At 40.9% G+C, this 14,804-nt stretch overlaps 1 long non-coding RNA gene across 1 annotated transcript in view; it reads right to left on the bottom strand.

The window, feature by feature from the left end:
- Positions 1 to 3,752: 3,752 nt before the first annotated feature.
- Positions 3,753 to 14,804, bottom strand: part of LOC115832414 — a 54,709-nt gene continuing 43,657 nt past the window's right edge. The window contains exon 4 of the long non-coding RNA XR_004027908.1: positions 3,753 to 4,780. This is a non-coding gene — a long non-coding RNA (uncharacterized LOC115832414). The remainder of the gene's footprint in view (positions 4,781 to 14,804) is intronic.

Here is a 14,804-nt window from a genome sequence, read left to right as displayed (position 1 = left end):
TTACAGGCATGAGCCACCGCTCCTGGCCAATTTTTTAAATTCATTATTATACTTTGCAATATAGACAGTGCTCTGTATTAAGACTAGAGGAAAAAAAAATCATCAGGGCACTGCCAATTCAGAGCTATCACCTCCAGCATCTTGTCTCTTTCTCATGGTAGCCAATAAAAAGAAATGAGAGGGAACAATAGAAAAGGAAAGGGAAGAGGAACAAGAGAATAACAATTGCAAATCTGGAAGGCTCCCTCACACCTACTAAAACATTTGTCTACAATTAGATATCACTATTTTTAGCATTCCTAGCCCAGTCCTCCCACCCAATTTAATTGGTCTGCATGTGTCAGTGAATTTCTACAGAAACGTGGTTCTGCCACCTTGCAAGACCTACCTTGATATGTAGTATCTAAATTTCTTCCTTTTCATTGTCCAACTTGTGACCTTTAGGAAAATTCACAATGTTCATTATCCATTTATTTTCAAACCAGTCTTATCTCATCCTTGAAACATTTTTGGGCACTGGAGAAATATAGTCTGGCTAAACTTTCAAAATGATTTTGTTTAATTTTCAGTTGATGACCTGCGCTGAGAAGAACACAGGGCAAGGAGTTAGCAGGGATGTAGGCTGTATCCTAAATGACTCTTGCTGTGTGATCCGAGGAAGTTACCAGACATTTTTAGTTTCCTTGTCCATAGAATGAGTGGATTGAACCCTAGATATCTTTCGGCAATTTATTCAGCAATTACAGACAACATTTTGACCTTGATGTCTCATAAAGTAAGTCATTATTGACCCAGTATAATTTTTGTATCATTTCTTCATTTTATGAGAGCATTTAAGGCTACAGAAATGATTGGCATTCACTCTTCCTTTCCAACTTATCGAATACTGGTGTCTCTAAGTATTTCCTTGAAGAGGGGAGCTGTCTTTTTTCTTTGTGACGTTTTTATACATGAAGTTAGTCTCCTCATCACAGTAAACTGAAGCAATATTAAAATAAGTAGCAGGAAGGCACAAACACATGCGTGTGAGTACACACACACACACACTCCGCTGGAAATTTGGCAGCTATGGAGTTAGGGAGATATGGTGGCGTATTTGGTGGGGGCATTTTTCCTATCTTTTTCTTCTTCAGTATCTTTGGGATCAAAATTTGGCATGTTACTGTGGCATTTCTATTAGGATGTGGTGAATTGGGGAAATAAAATATGAATTGAAAATAGGACTTAGGTAACACGATAATTTCCATAGCCTCTTTTGTGCCAGTAAGAGATTGTGTTTAGGTGTAAGTGGGCTCTTGGAAAAGACATCTAGCTTCTTTACATTTCACTACCCCTTTTTTCACTATCATCCTCTCTAGAAGCCCCAAGCGTGGAGAGTTTGGAGGCTGCCTTTAACATCAGGTGGCAAGCCACACCCCTGTGCCCTTGCACCCTTGCCGTGAGAGTGCACCATATTTTTCATTTCTTCAACTTGCATTGGCAATCTGTTTCAGCATAATTTACACATTTACACATTTTAGAGAGCAAGGCACAGTCATGCAACTTAATTCCAAAAAACATAAGCACTGAAGGCTGCCTCCGTACATTAGCTTTGCAAAGCATATGAATGCCTTTGCAGAAATCCAATCCAAGGCACACGGCTGTTTGGAATACGTGTCAGGAGGTACCTGCTGCTTGTCATTTTCCAACCAGTGTTCTCTGGAGTGTCCTTACTTGGTTGACTTTTCAACGCTGGTTTGGGGTCAGCAACTGGTTTATTAGCAGAGGTACCCTTGTACTTGCACAGAATAGAGCGCAAGTGTCACCTCTCCTCTCTCCAGCCCTGTGGCCGCATCCCTTAAGGGTGAACTTACCCCACTGGGACTTCATTTTTATTTCCATAGAAAGAAAAAAAAATAGTTCTTTAATAATTTGTGGTAAGGAATTAGTGAAAGAGCCTTAGCATAGTACGTCCTCAGTTGATACCAGTTTTCTTCTCTTCTTTTCACCAGTGGGACATGGTTCTCTGCTTTTTTTAAAAAAAGGGAAAAGGACAAATCATTAGTAGAAAAAGTGTGTCTTGCATCTCTCTGGAGGAAGGCTCCTCTGAAAGGCACTGTTTGTGACCCCCTGTAACAGTTGTCTTGGTATACAAGGTAATTGAGTTTCTCTCCTATTCAATTGGGCTGCTTCCTTAAAAATAGTGATTAAAACAGATTTACTGGAGGGCAGGATGACATTTATATGGACTGGAGGCATTTTCCTGTTCATTTTGTTTGGGGAGTAACCTTTCAGAAAGGGTAGATTTAATTTAGGGAACACTTCATTAAGCAAGAATTGATTACTAGAAGGAATATTCTTACAATAAAAAATGCCATCATCTCCGAAGACTGGCTCAGTTAAAAAAAAAAAAAAAATCTGACAGTTAAGGGAATTGAGGATTTGGGGAGGTAGAGCATGCTTCTTTAAGTTGGTGGATTTTTAATTTCTTTCCTTTTCTTTGCTGGGTTCTTTTTTCTTTTTTGGTTTTGAATAATCAGTGGTGTTAGAGTGTCTACTCACTATTGCTGGCAACTTCTGATGAAGAATACATGATTAGGGTCGTATAAATAGAGATACTTTTGGTGCTAATTCATATATTGAGTATATTCAAAGAGTAATTGATCTTTCCTTTTACCCTCAAAATCCACCCCTAGTTATTAGGGCTGTTTTGAGATCTTCTAGGGTTTGCTGTAGGTTGAGCCTTAGAGGGAAACTCGAATGTCTAGCGGGAAACTCTAATGTCTAGCAGAAAACTTCAAGGAATAGGATTGACTTTATTAACTTGGAAAGCACAATAGCCTGGGGGAATACAGATTTAGACAAACACAGCAATTATTGGCTGAATCTTCCCTTTTTGAACTTTGTACTGTTAGAGCACAAAGGTGCTTTTCAGTGACCTCTGGGTTTTCTATGGTAAGTTCATTTGCATGACAAGGTTCTTCCTATGTCTTTTCATTTTGTTGTTGAGTTTTTCTGCACCTTTTAACAGTCTTCGCTCTGCCTCTCTTGGTCGTTTAGTTGAGTGTTCTCTAGGGCTAAATCTCAAAAAGACTGTCTTAAACCAGGTTTTCAAACAATTTCAGCTTTCCTCCTTGAGATCGGCATGGCTGCCCAAATAACAATGGCACCATCCACCTTCTCCACTGGCATAGTACCAAGCCTGGCAAGATAAGTCACGGATATTCCACTCTCAAAGATGCCCATTCAATCGTGTTTAGAATCTAGTGTGAGCTGCCTGCAATCGTATGCAGTAAACTGATATTGTTGCTGTTTTAGTGAAGTGTTTTCTGGACTAGAAAGACTGCTATAGCAGCATGCAAAATGTAATAGGTTTTCGAACAAAATAATCTACTATGTATGATGAAACATTATGGCTTTTTAGCATTTATTGGTCAGAAAACATCCTGTGTATAAGCTTTTATATTTCTTTGTGAATTAAAAAATTTAAAAACTAAATGTATGCTCTGTGCATCTTTTAACAATTTGTTCCAGGCAATAGTTATCATTTTTTTCATTTTTCAAATTTGCAGAGATTTTAAAAGATCTTGGAGCAGGGGAGATACTGTGAAACAGGCACTTTTATATACTAGTTATGGGGGGAAAATGGTATAATTTGTATGGAAGGCAATTTGCCAATATGCCTTTGGGGACATTAAATATGTTGGTACCCTTTGACCCAGTAATTCTATTTCCAGGAATTCATTCTAAGCAAGTAATCCAACATAGGTAGCTCTTTTCCATAAATTGGCTTATTTAAACATTACCCGAAATTGTAAAGGAAAAAATATTGGAAATTACAAAATGCCCTTAAACAGGTGAATGATTAGGTAACATTTTGTGCATATGTATTAGGTTATGTTAATAAAGAAATTTTAAGGATATAAAGAAAATGCTTATTGATAAAGGTAAAGGCAAAATAGAGAAAGCAAAATTGTGTGAACAGTGTGAACTCAATTCCATAAAATGTATATGCATAGAATATTAAAAGAAATCATAGCAAAATATTTATTATTGGTTATCTCCTGGTCTTAAGGTTATACACCATTTTTTCTTTTCTTCTTACTTTTTTCTGTGTTATAAATATGTAAAATAACTAAAGACATCCTAAGTAGTAAAAATAATTTGACCTAAATTGTGTATGTGTGTGTCTGTGTGCATCAATGAAGAAAATTTTTTTTGTTTTTATTTATGTTTTCTTTAGGAAAATATGTCTAGTAAGAAAGATGAAACAAAGAAAGAGTTGGGATAAGTTCACATTTTTCAAACCAACTTGTGCTTCTAAAATAAAATTCTGCCTCTCCACACACTGGGTTCCTGGAAGCTGACCAAAATCTGCTCAGTAATATTAACTCCACTTAAAAAAAGGAAGAGAACATATTGAAGTGCATTCACTTATGGTCTGGGTGCTTGGAAGAAATCAGTTGGTGAGTACCAAAGTGATGACTGCATGTTTCTATTTGCATTTTGAAAATTGACAGATAATTGAAAGGAATCAGCATATGAAATTTCTCCAAGGAAGCCAGCTGAGAAGCCCGAGGAACCCTGCCTACGGAGGCCTCCTGGTGCCTAAAGTCTGGTTGCAGAATGTTCTAGAACTGTATACCTTTTTAGTTATTGTTGAATAGATTTTCTATCTGTGTGCTGGGGACTGGGAATAGCCCCATCTGGTTGTCCAGCCAGTGCAATAACAACACCCCATATTCAAAGCTTCCTTTCCATCATTTTCTTCAATTATGATTTCTGCAAAATCGCTGAGACCCTACACGAGAAATAATCAGAAACAGTAATCCATCTTGGTGCCATTTAAATATCCACAGAGATACTTTGTCAGAGAACAGTCTTGGCAGACATTCTTTTAAAATATATTTGTTAGTTTTTTAATTGGAAATGGCAGCAATGGCTTTACCTTAAGCAAATACTCAATATACATATTTTTAAATAATCATGAAGATCGAATAATATTTTAAAGGTTTCAGACATGCACAAAATATACATGCTGATAGATTTTTTAAAAGTGAAATCCATATAGAAGTGTAAAGAAACAGTGAATACTCCCCAATTAAAAAAATGCAATAAAGATATTTGTGGAGGGAGGGAGGAAGGTAGTGAGGGAGAGGGGAAAATTGGGTTAGGGAGCAGAAAGAGAGAGAGAATTACAAGAAACGCGAGTAACAAAAGCATGTACTTTTTGTTGTAGCTGTGTACGTTTGAAAATAAAATACCAATGTGAAAACATAAACCTGAATTTACCACTTCGCTCTCCCCCTGGGGTAGGGGTATAGGCACAGAGAAGCAAACAGGATTCATCTGAGAACATCGGTTGCATGTCTCTGTGCTTCACTGTTCAAGTCTCCCACAAAATGTATTTATTTAGCAAATGTCACCCAAAACAGCTTGGTAGCAGATGAGGTTTATTTAATGGCAGTAAAACAGGTGAAACATTCCCTACATTTTTCGTCTCTGTTTATGTTTCTATAAAAAAAATAAAAAAGTGAGCTAGTTACAGCTCCTTACACACTCACACAGAACCATGGCATATATTTGAGAAATAACACAAATTTTGCTTAGTAACTGGCTTGGAAAATAGAAATCCCTGTATTTTCTCAAAGCAATTTATGATTTTTCTGCCCAGAGGACAGGATCATCAAATCCAGACTCAACTTCACTTTATTTTTATTTTATTTTATTTTAAATGCTTTCCCTTCAAGATTTGCAGTCTCAATTTGGCATCGGTTTTAAGTTCCTTTAAGTCTTATGTTCTCTTCCTATTTTAGCTTTACTATGCTTTGGAGTGTCCTCTCAGTAAGGAAAAAAATCCACCCGATCTCTTCCCCAGCCCTTTCATCTGTAACCTTTCTACAAGTAAATGCTAATTGAAAAAGAAAGAACACCACTAATCTTGGAATTTAAATGCATTTAACAAAACCAATCTCACTCTAAATTGTTGTTTCGCCATTCCCTTTTCCCTAACAGATGTCGAGAAACTGCGATTCCTATTAAGAACACTTGACTGTTTACTCAGCACGAGAACTTCAGCCCCAGCCTGCATCAATCTAAATGCGTTTCGAGACGTCAGGCCCCCGAAAAGTGCAGACGGTTAGTCGGTTATTTTTAAATGTAATCTTCACATAAAAGAATCACTGCACTTTCTCTTTCACTTTGTCATCCCTTCTCTTTTTTAACGATGGCATCAAGCAGAGGCGTAGAAGGGAATTTTATGACCGTTCCATTTAAGTTGCTTTCGGCATGAGCTAGTGGATTTGTCATGCGGCGAATTAAATTATTAGTTAAGTTTGTAAATTGATTGGGAAAATAATGTGCTGTCCGATATTCTACAGCCTACAGGCTTAACACAGGGGATGGAGTTGTGATTGCTTGATGGTGTGTGCATGTGTGTGGTGCCGCACATACAGAGGTTGAGGCAAAAGGAGTTATGTTGGGGTCTCGGGCTTGGCAAGGGCTGGTGGGCGGGAACGAGAGGAACCTCGTGTCCACATCTGAATCTTGAAAACCCTTGCGTTCACTTGGCCTGATCCTCAGAGCATCGTATCATATTTGTCATTTGTTTAAAAGCACTTGTTCAGCAGTTGGCATGTAACATACATATATTGCACACGCAAGCTGCGTGATTTTGCCGTGCTGTGTTTGCACCCGGTTTCCGGGGCCCTTGTCATCTTGCCAACACAAAGCTGCACAATTTGGAAAGACGTATTTTCAGAATTCTCAGCATTTTCACATGTTTTCCCTTTCCAGTTCACTGCCCCTCTTACTCAACTTATTAAGAATGGAAGAGAAAAAAAATGCAGATGAGGAAATAGCATCAACTTAAAACTGGAAAAAACATACTCTGTTTGGAATGAAAGGGAAACTTGTGCATGTGTGGGACCCCTGATGATATGCCAGGCATATCGAGTATGCCGTAGGATCACCTGGAGTCTGCACAGCATCTGAGTGTCATGACTCTTGCTTGCTCCATTTTAGAGATGAGAAAACTGAGGATCTACAAGGTTGATTTGACTTCAAAGCTAATCTGTTAAAGATGCCAGGCCAGCACTGAAGCTTATGCTTCATTAACCAAACCACACAGACTTTCCTTTCTCATTCCTTTTTAAAAATCTTTTTAAAGAGATATTTGAACCAGCTGGGAGCAGTGGCTCATGCCTGTAATTCCAGCACTTTGGGAGGCCAAGGCAGGTGGATCATTTGAAGTCAGGAAGCAAACATGGTGAAACCCCTTCTCTACTAAAAATATAAAAAATTGCCAGGAGTGGTGGCGCGTGCCTGTAATCCCAGCTACTCAGGAGGCTGAGGCAGGAGATTCGCTTGAGCCTGGGAAGCTGAGGTTGTGGTGAGCCAAGATCGCGTCACTACAGTCCAGTCTGGGTGAGAGAGTGAGACCATGTCTCAGAAAAAAAAAAGATACTTGAACACATACATTAAGTCTTTTACCATGTGGTAAGCTTCTGAAGGATGGACGCTTGTTCTGATTTAACTGTATCTAGTCCCCAGCACTTGTTCCCTCTTGCTAGTCATATATTTGTGGTCAAATGACATATTACAGAATTGCTAAGTGCATTCATTGTCAGAGTTGCAGTCATACCAACCTCCTCTGTGATTTTCAGGCAGACGCTAATTTTGCTGGCCTGTAATATACAAAAGAAATATCGGGGGGGGCATTTGGGACCTGGCCTCCAAGACCATTCATTGGTGTGTCTGGTTCAGACTGAGAACCATCTTCTCTCACGCGTTCTAATTGATTTTCATGCCTTCGAGTTTGGCTATGTGCCTGAGCTGGGTGAGAACAGGCCTGAATTTGGAGGTCGGAAGTCCAGGCCAGCTGGTGGTTCTGGGGTCTAGAATCCAGGGCCCTAGGTCTGCATTTCACTCTCAAGTAGCTTCAGGAGGATTATCTTGTCCAAGAGTCCGTGTCCTCCTCATGATGGCAAAAAGTAACAGTCCCTCGGCCCACCTCCATCTCTCAAGGATACTGCAAAGTACAGTGGCTTGTCTGGTAAATGTACAGTAAGTTCCAGTTCCATTTAGTAGAAATGATAAATTTTGGAATTCAAACAAGGTGCAGTGCCTCAAACTAGCACCACCGGCTTTTTCCCTTTTGCTCCTGCCTCGGGCTTATTGTCTGCCTGTCCCTCTGCTGGGTTCCCTGCCTCCCTTCTCTTTCTTCCTGCTTGCTGCTCAGTCCTCAGTTCCTATCCTCCAGCCCCTGCATCTTCCATCTTCCTTTCTTAACTCTCTTTCCACTTGCCCTAGGCCTCCATTCCCCCTCCCTTATTTGCAAATCACGTTCTCAGGCTTTGCTCCTTCTTGGTAAGGTGGAGCAACGGACATGGCATTCCTGAGAGGCACAGGAGGAAGCACTTTCTGTTGTCTTGAGGGAGGACAGGCTCCCAGGAATCACAGCTCATGCCAGGGGTGTTTCGATGAGGCCGAACTGGCTTGGAACAGAATGCTAGTTAAGTTTTATGTACTCGAGATGCTTAGACACTTAGAATCCTTCTGCCCTGGCTGAAAGGCTTGGCCCTAAATATCTCTGGAGAGTCAGAAGGAGGAATCCAAGCTTTGGTGATCTCTGTGGCACAGCATTTGCATATGCTAAGTGTATCAGGCTTGTTTTCTGCTTGTAATCTTCGAGTTTCCGGAGACCAGATCACAACAGGAGGAGGTGAATGTGGCAAGGGAGAGGAAGGGAGACGTTAAGATTTAAAATCTTAAAATAGTTTAGACCAATTCCTTCCTTTTATGTAGGAAGAAATCAATCTCAGAGAGTTCAAGAGACTTTCACAGACTCACAGAGCAAAAAAGAGGAGAAAAATCCAAGCCTATGTTTCTTGACATTTGTTTGTTTGTTTTCTCCGTTCTATACTGATAGAAATGGAAAGGGAAAGAAGAAGAAATTAAATCAGGAGATGAGACAGAAGAAGAGAAATCAGAGGATCTAGTCCAATTGTTCTTTCCAAGCAATCCATTGGCCAAACCCCACATGCTGGATTTAGAATTAAAGGACCAAGTAATGAGCCATATGAAATTGAGCAAGCCATTTGAATTCTCCCACTTCCGTGTCCCTTATCCACTCAGCAACACATTAGAGCATTCCTTCCATTCTTCCTTTAAAAGATCCAGATTGAAATTTGATATTGTTTGGATTTGTGCCCCCACCAAATCGGGTGTTGAATTGTAATCCCCAGTGTTGGAGGAGGGGCCTGGTGGTAGGGGTTTGGATCATGGGGGTGGACTTCCCCCTTGCTGTTGTTGTGATAGTGAGTGAGTTCTCAGGAGATCTGGTTGTTTAAAAATGTGTAGCACCTTCCCCTTCTCTCTCTTTCTCCTGCTTCAGCCATGTAAAATATGCCTGCTTCTCCTTCACCTTCCACCATCATTGTAAGTTTCCTGAGGCTTCCTCAGCCATACTTCCTGTACAGCCTGGGGAACCATGAGCCAATTAAACCTCTTTTCTTTATAAATTACCCAGTCTCAGGTATTTCTTTATAGCAGTACAAGAATAGCTTAACACAAAATTCAACTAGCACTGAATTTACCTACCTTATCCCCTACAATGTATAAGCCAGGAATAATTCAATACTTCCAAGCAGTTTTTGAGTAATCTTCACTATCTCATTTTACAGATAGTGAGACTGAACTTGAAACTTCCTACATGTGTACCTTTTTTTTTTTCATTTAGGGGAAGCAAACTGAGTGTGGTGGAAAGAACACAAAGTTTAGATTCAGGTGCATTTTTGTTTATTTTTTTAAACCACTTTCTATGTTTCTCAGCACTATGTAATGACTCTAAACTTCAACTTTCTCAACTGTCAAAGGAAATAAGGAAGCTGACCCTGAAGAAATAATGGAGGCCAAGTGGGAGCGTGTACATGGAGGCCCTCGCTAGAGGATTTGACTCTCCAGGAGGTGAAGGTGAAAGAAAGACACACATCACCTGCTGTACTTCAGTTTGGAGCTTGGTTCTTAAGGTGGGTTAACAGAGTAGATAAAGAAAGATTAAACAATCTTCCTACATATGTAATTTCATTCTGTTCATTCAGAGAATTAAACTGAGCCCCCACTAGGATTGAGTCATGCTTCCTGGTTTTGAAACTGTCAGAATGCTTGAGAAAACAACAACAAACCACTATTACTGGTGGGTGAAGGAACAAGAAAGTTTTTAATAAGGCAAAAACAATGGCTGCTAGAGCAAGCTCTGGTCCCACAGAGCACTAATGGTTCCCACGCATTCCCGGGCTTCTCCTGTGCAGTGGGCCCCCTGGGCCTCATGTGTAAAAGCAAAAAGGAAAGAAATAGAACCATGAAATGCATAGTGTATCTATGTAAGCATCTTATCCGTAGCCTCAGAAAAAAAAATGAGAAGAATGAATAGGAGGTCGGTTAATTGTAGTAACTTCAAGTCTATGTTCTTAGATAAGGATCCAGGTGGTCTCTGTGTAGAAGATAATAAAGAAATGCATGGTCTACCGTTGTATAGGCTTTTGGGTGGATTTGGGAAGTGTGAGAATTACAGGCTCTGCTGCAACCTTGCCAGGCATCTACAAGGTTGCCCAAGAACCCTTGTGCAAAAACTCAACCAGACTTTCCAAAGCCCCTGCAAATATTTCACTGGCATTCAGCTTTGTTAAAAACAAAACAACACAAAAAAAATAGTTCAAGTTTGCTATTACAGCCTTCTTGCCTCACTTCCCTCACACAAAATAGCCCTGAGCCCAGCCCCATTGTTGTGGGAGCCTGCCCACCTCTCACTTTGCACTTCTCTGTCCTGTGTATCCACCTGGCTTGCCTTTCCCATTTCCGTGTCCGATCCATCCTTCACATTGTGAATGCGTCTTTCACTGGGAGCCTCTTGGCTCCTTTAGCCCTAGGCTGCCTCCCCGCTGTCTGGGATCCACAGGGCCTCCTCTGCTGTACTGACTTCTTCTTCTTCTAAATTGCAGTTCTTTCTTCCCCAGGACAGTCTCCCCCGGACCAACCCTGAGTTGGTTCTGATGACACTAGCACACTTCCGCAAGTCTCAGTTCTGCGTGTGCCAAGCAGAGTGTCGGGTACATTCATGAGTGTTCACGCACACATGAGTGGACATACAGGAGCCGCTGCTCTGGAGTGTCTACCAGAGGGGCATTCACTGCAGCTCTGTGCCTTTGAGGCTGGGCTCTGTGCTAGGTTTTCTGCTTTGTGCTTTTGAAACCACGTGGCTTAGGCTGGAATTCTGGCTCGGCCACTTCCTAGATGTGACCTTGGGTGAATTCCTTAAATTATTGGTACCCACCTGTTCCTCATCTGTCAAGTGGAGAGATTCCTCACCAAATGAAGAGACTAATGCTACATACCTCCCTGGGTATTGTGAGGGTTAAATGAGTTGACACGTATAAAACACAGAACCAGGCCCAGGCATTGTTAGTGTTCATTACAGGTCAGCACTTTGGATGTAGAGGACATGCGCAGAGAGGCTTGGAGAGATTCATCACTCCAATCGCTGCCCATGCAGGTCCGGGAACTCACGTTCAGAGAGGCCCAGAGCCTGTGTCAAGCCAATTTGGTGACAGGCTCAGACAAGACTCTGACTCTTTGTGGACAGTGGACATTATTATGAGTGTGTGTGTGTGTGTGTGTGTGTGTGCGAGAGAGAGAGAGAGAGAGAGAGACATACAGAGAGGTGGGAGGATGGAGGGTTAGGGAGGGAAGACAACGCCAGCCTGTTTCCAAATCTGAGCAGATTTCTAATTAGGATAACATTCAGCCATGCTTACAAGAAAATATAAGAAAGGAGGAACTCATCTCTGGGCCTGCTTAGAAGTACGCGGTGGCAGAAGGTAATCAAGCTTCCTTGAACCTCTGCAACTGCTCGGCTCAGAATCTGGCACGAGCTATCTTTGTTTCCCTATCTTTTCCTGAAGCCTTTAGCAATTGCTAACAATCCTATTTACCCTGTGTACCAGACAAACACTGTTACCGTCGCCATCTCACTATTTTTATCTAATATTGAAATTTCTCTTCCTAAGAGCAGCCCTGAATATATTATGATATCTGCTGAATAAATGATGTGCGTAATATACTGTGCAGAGATGGTATTTATGAAACCCAGGTCTAGCTAAAAAGAAGGAATCATTCAGTTCTCGTTTGAAAGGAAATTCAATTGGATAAATTTTCAAGAAAGCAAAGTCATGTATTTTTTTTAAACATCCATACAAACTTTTGGTTTCAAGGCCAATTTCTTCCCATCCGTCCATGAGAGAGATTGCCCTGCCATTTTTAACATATATATATTTTCTTCCTACAGAAATCGAGGTTGTCTCCCTGTTCCTATGTGAGGCATGTCCCATTAGTACCATCATCATCTTAGTAGAATAAATATAATGATATCTCAAACACATTTAACAGTGTCTGAGACATTACAAATCACTCTCTCTAAATGTCTCAGAGTTGAAGGGGCTTTAAAGCCCTCCCATTTTGCAAGGGAGGAGGCTCTACAACAATAGGCAGTGCTAGGAAGTGGATCGCTGATTTCTCAATGGCCCTTCCAGCTCTATGAAGTGTTTTAATATTCACCACACAATTTTCTTTCACCTCTTATACTTGGTGTGGAGTAGCCACAGTGATGGTAGCAGTTAAGATATTAATAAAACTATTCTTTGCTTATTACAACAGTTTATAAAGTACCACTCTCTAGTGATACATTGGGGGACTGAGGCCAGAAGAAAAAAAGTGGGTAATTTGTGCAAGTTCCCATGAGGAATGAATGAGGAAACCTGGTTCAGCTCAGGACTTGTGCTCCTGATGGCAAGTCCACTGTCTGTCTTTGTGAGTGTGTGCTGCTGCTGCTGCTGCTGCTGCTGCTGTATTTGTCTTTCCCTTGGGGCTTTGACCCTCATGATTCTGACTTGGGAAGCCAAAATCTGGTCAGCTTTGTTTACACAAAATTGAAAGTCAGAAAGTCAAGTGCACGGTTAAAGAAGTGCTAATCCGGCCTGGTGCAGTGGCTGATGCCTGCAATCTCTGCACTTTGTGAGACTGAGGTGGGTGGATCACTTGAGGTCTGGCCAACATGGTGAAACCCCATCTGTACTAAAAATAGAAAAATTAGCGGGGCGTGGTGGCATGGGCTTGTAATCCTCCCAGCTACTTGGGAGGCTGGGGTGGGAGAATCGCTTGAATCCAGGAGGTGGAGGTTGCATTGAGCCTAGATCACGCCACTGCACTACAGCCTGGATGACAGACTGAGATTTTGTCTCAAAAAAAAAAAAAAAAAAGAAAAGAAAGAAAGAAAAGAAGTGCTAATCCTCCTTTCTGAGTTTCCTCATCCTGGGATTTTACCTCTACATTCATTCAATTTACCCTTAAAGACAAGAAAAAAAAGAAGGCTTGAAACCATAACAACAACACTGCAAAACTTTCAGGAATTTTCTAAATAAACATCTTTCTTTTTCAAATGGGGAAAATGATTTTGCAGGTGAAACTCAGAAAGATGAAGCAGCTTTCCAGAACCACAAAGCGAACCGAGGGCAACATGAAGACGAAGACTCAGGTCTCTCTATTCTTCTGAAAGTGATCTTTCCATTGTGTCCCAAGGCTGCTGCTTGGCAATCTTCAGACCATTAGGACAAAGTAACTCACCAATCAGGGGTTTACTGCCTTACCTGCCAGATCTGTTAGCCTCCCCAGACCTCAGTCCTACCCCCATAAGATGGATCACAGAAGGTTAGCAAAATGGCTTAAAGAGTCTTTCTTTTTTTAGCATCTCAGGGCCCCGATGACAAAAACATGCTCAGAGCTGCATTCCCCAAAGCAAGAGTCCTTTGGGCAGGCACCGGGGCTGGGTGCAAAGGAAGGTCAAAGAAGTTTGGAAAAATTCTGTTTTCAATCGTTTCTTTGCAGCAGATTTAGAAGGATCATGTGCACTATGTGAATACCCTGGAGAGACAAGCTATGAAATATTTCCCAACTTATTTGTGTAGAGACTTTTTTTTGCAAAGAATATCTTGCAGTACTAACGATCTGTGGATAATACTTCAAGTAAGGATGCTTTAGACCACTGGTCAACAAATTATGGTCCACAGATCAAATATGTCTTGCAAATAAAGTTTTATTGCTGCACAGACACACTTGGAATGTAGAGAATAAGTGGCCCACAGAGTCAACATTTACTGTCTGGTTCTTTAGAAAAGAAGTGTGTATCCCCTTTAGAGAACAGTACAATGGGCTCTTTTTACTTTTTATTGTAACTTAGAGCCTCAGCATTAGTTACCATAAATGTTGGAGACAGAATATTTTCCCTCCTTCCTAACAGTACAATGGAGTCTATCCACTGAGATGGTTGTTATGGACACATGCTTAGAGTTTTCACTTACAGTCCATCTAAGTGTCCATTCACAGATGATATGGTTTGGCTATGTCCCCATCTAAATCTCATCCTGAATTGTAGCCCCCATAATTCCCATGTTTCATGGGAGAGACCCAGTGGGAGGTAATTGAATCATGGGGACAGGTCCTTCCCATGCTGTTCTTGTGATATTGAATTAGTCTCACAAGATCTGATGGTTTCATAAAGGAGAGTTCCCCTACACACTCTCTTTCTCTTTGGCTGCTGCCATCCATGTAAGATGTGACTTGCTCCTCCTTGCTTTCCACCATGATTGTGAGGCCTCCGCAGACATGTGGAAGTGTGAGTCCATTAAGCCTCTTTTATTCATAAACTAGTCTCAGGTATGTCTTTATTAGCAGTGTGAGAACAGACTAATACAACAGATAAGTTAACTAAGACT

Source organism: Nomascus leucogenys, chromosome 22a (genome assembly GCF_006542625.1).
Source record: "Nomascus leucogenys isolate Asia chromosome 22a, Asia_NLE_v1, whole genome shotgun sequence".
Lineage (NCBI taxonomy): Eukaryota > Metazoa > Chordata > Mammalia > Primates > Hylobatidae > Nomascus > Nomascus leucogenys.
The sequence above is the reverse complement of the archived record's forward strand: the minus strand, read 5'-3'. Positions and strand labels throughout refer to the sequence as shown.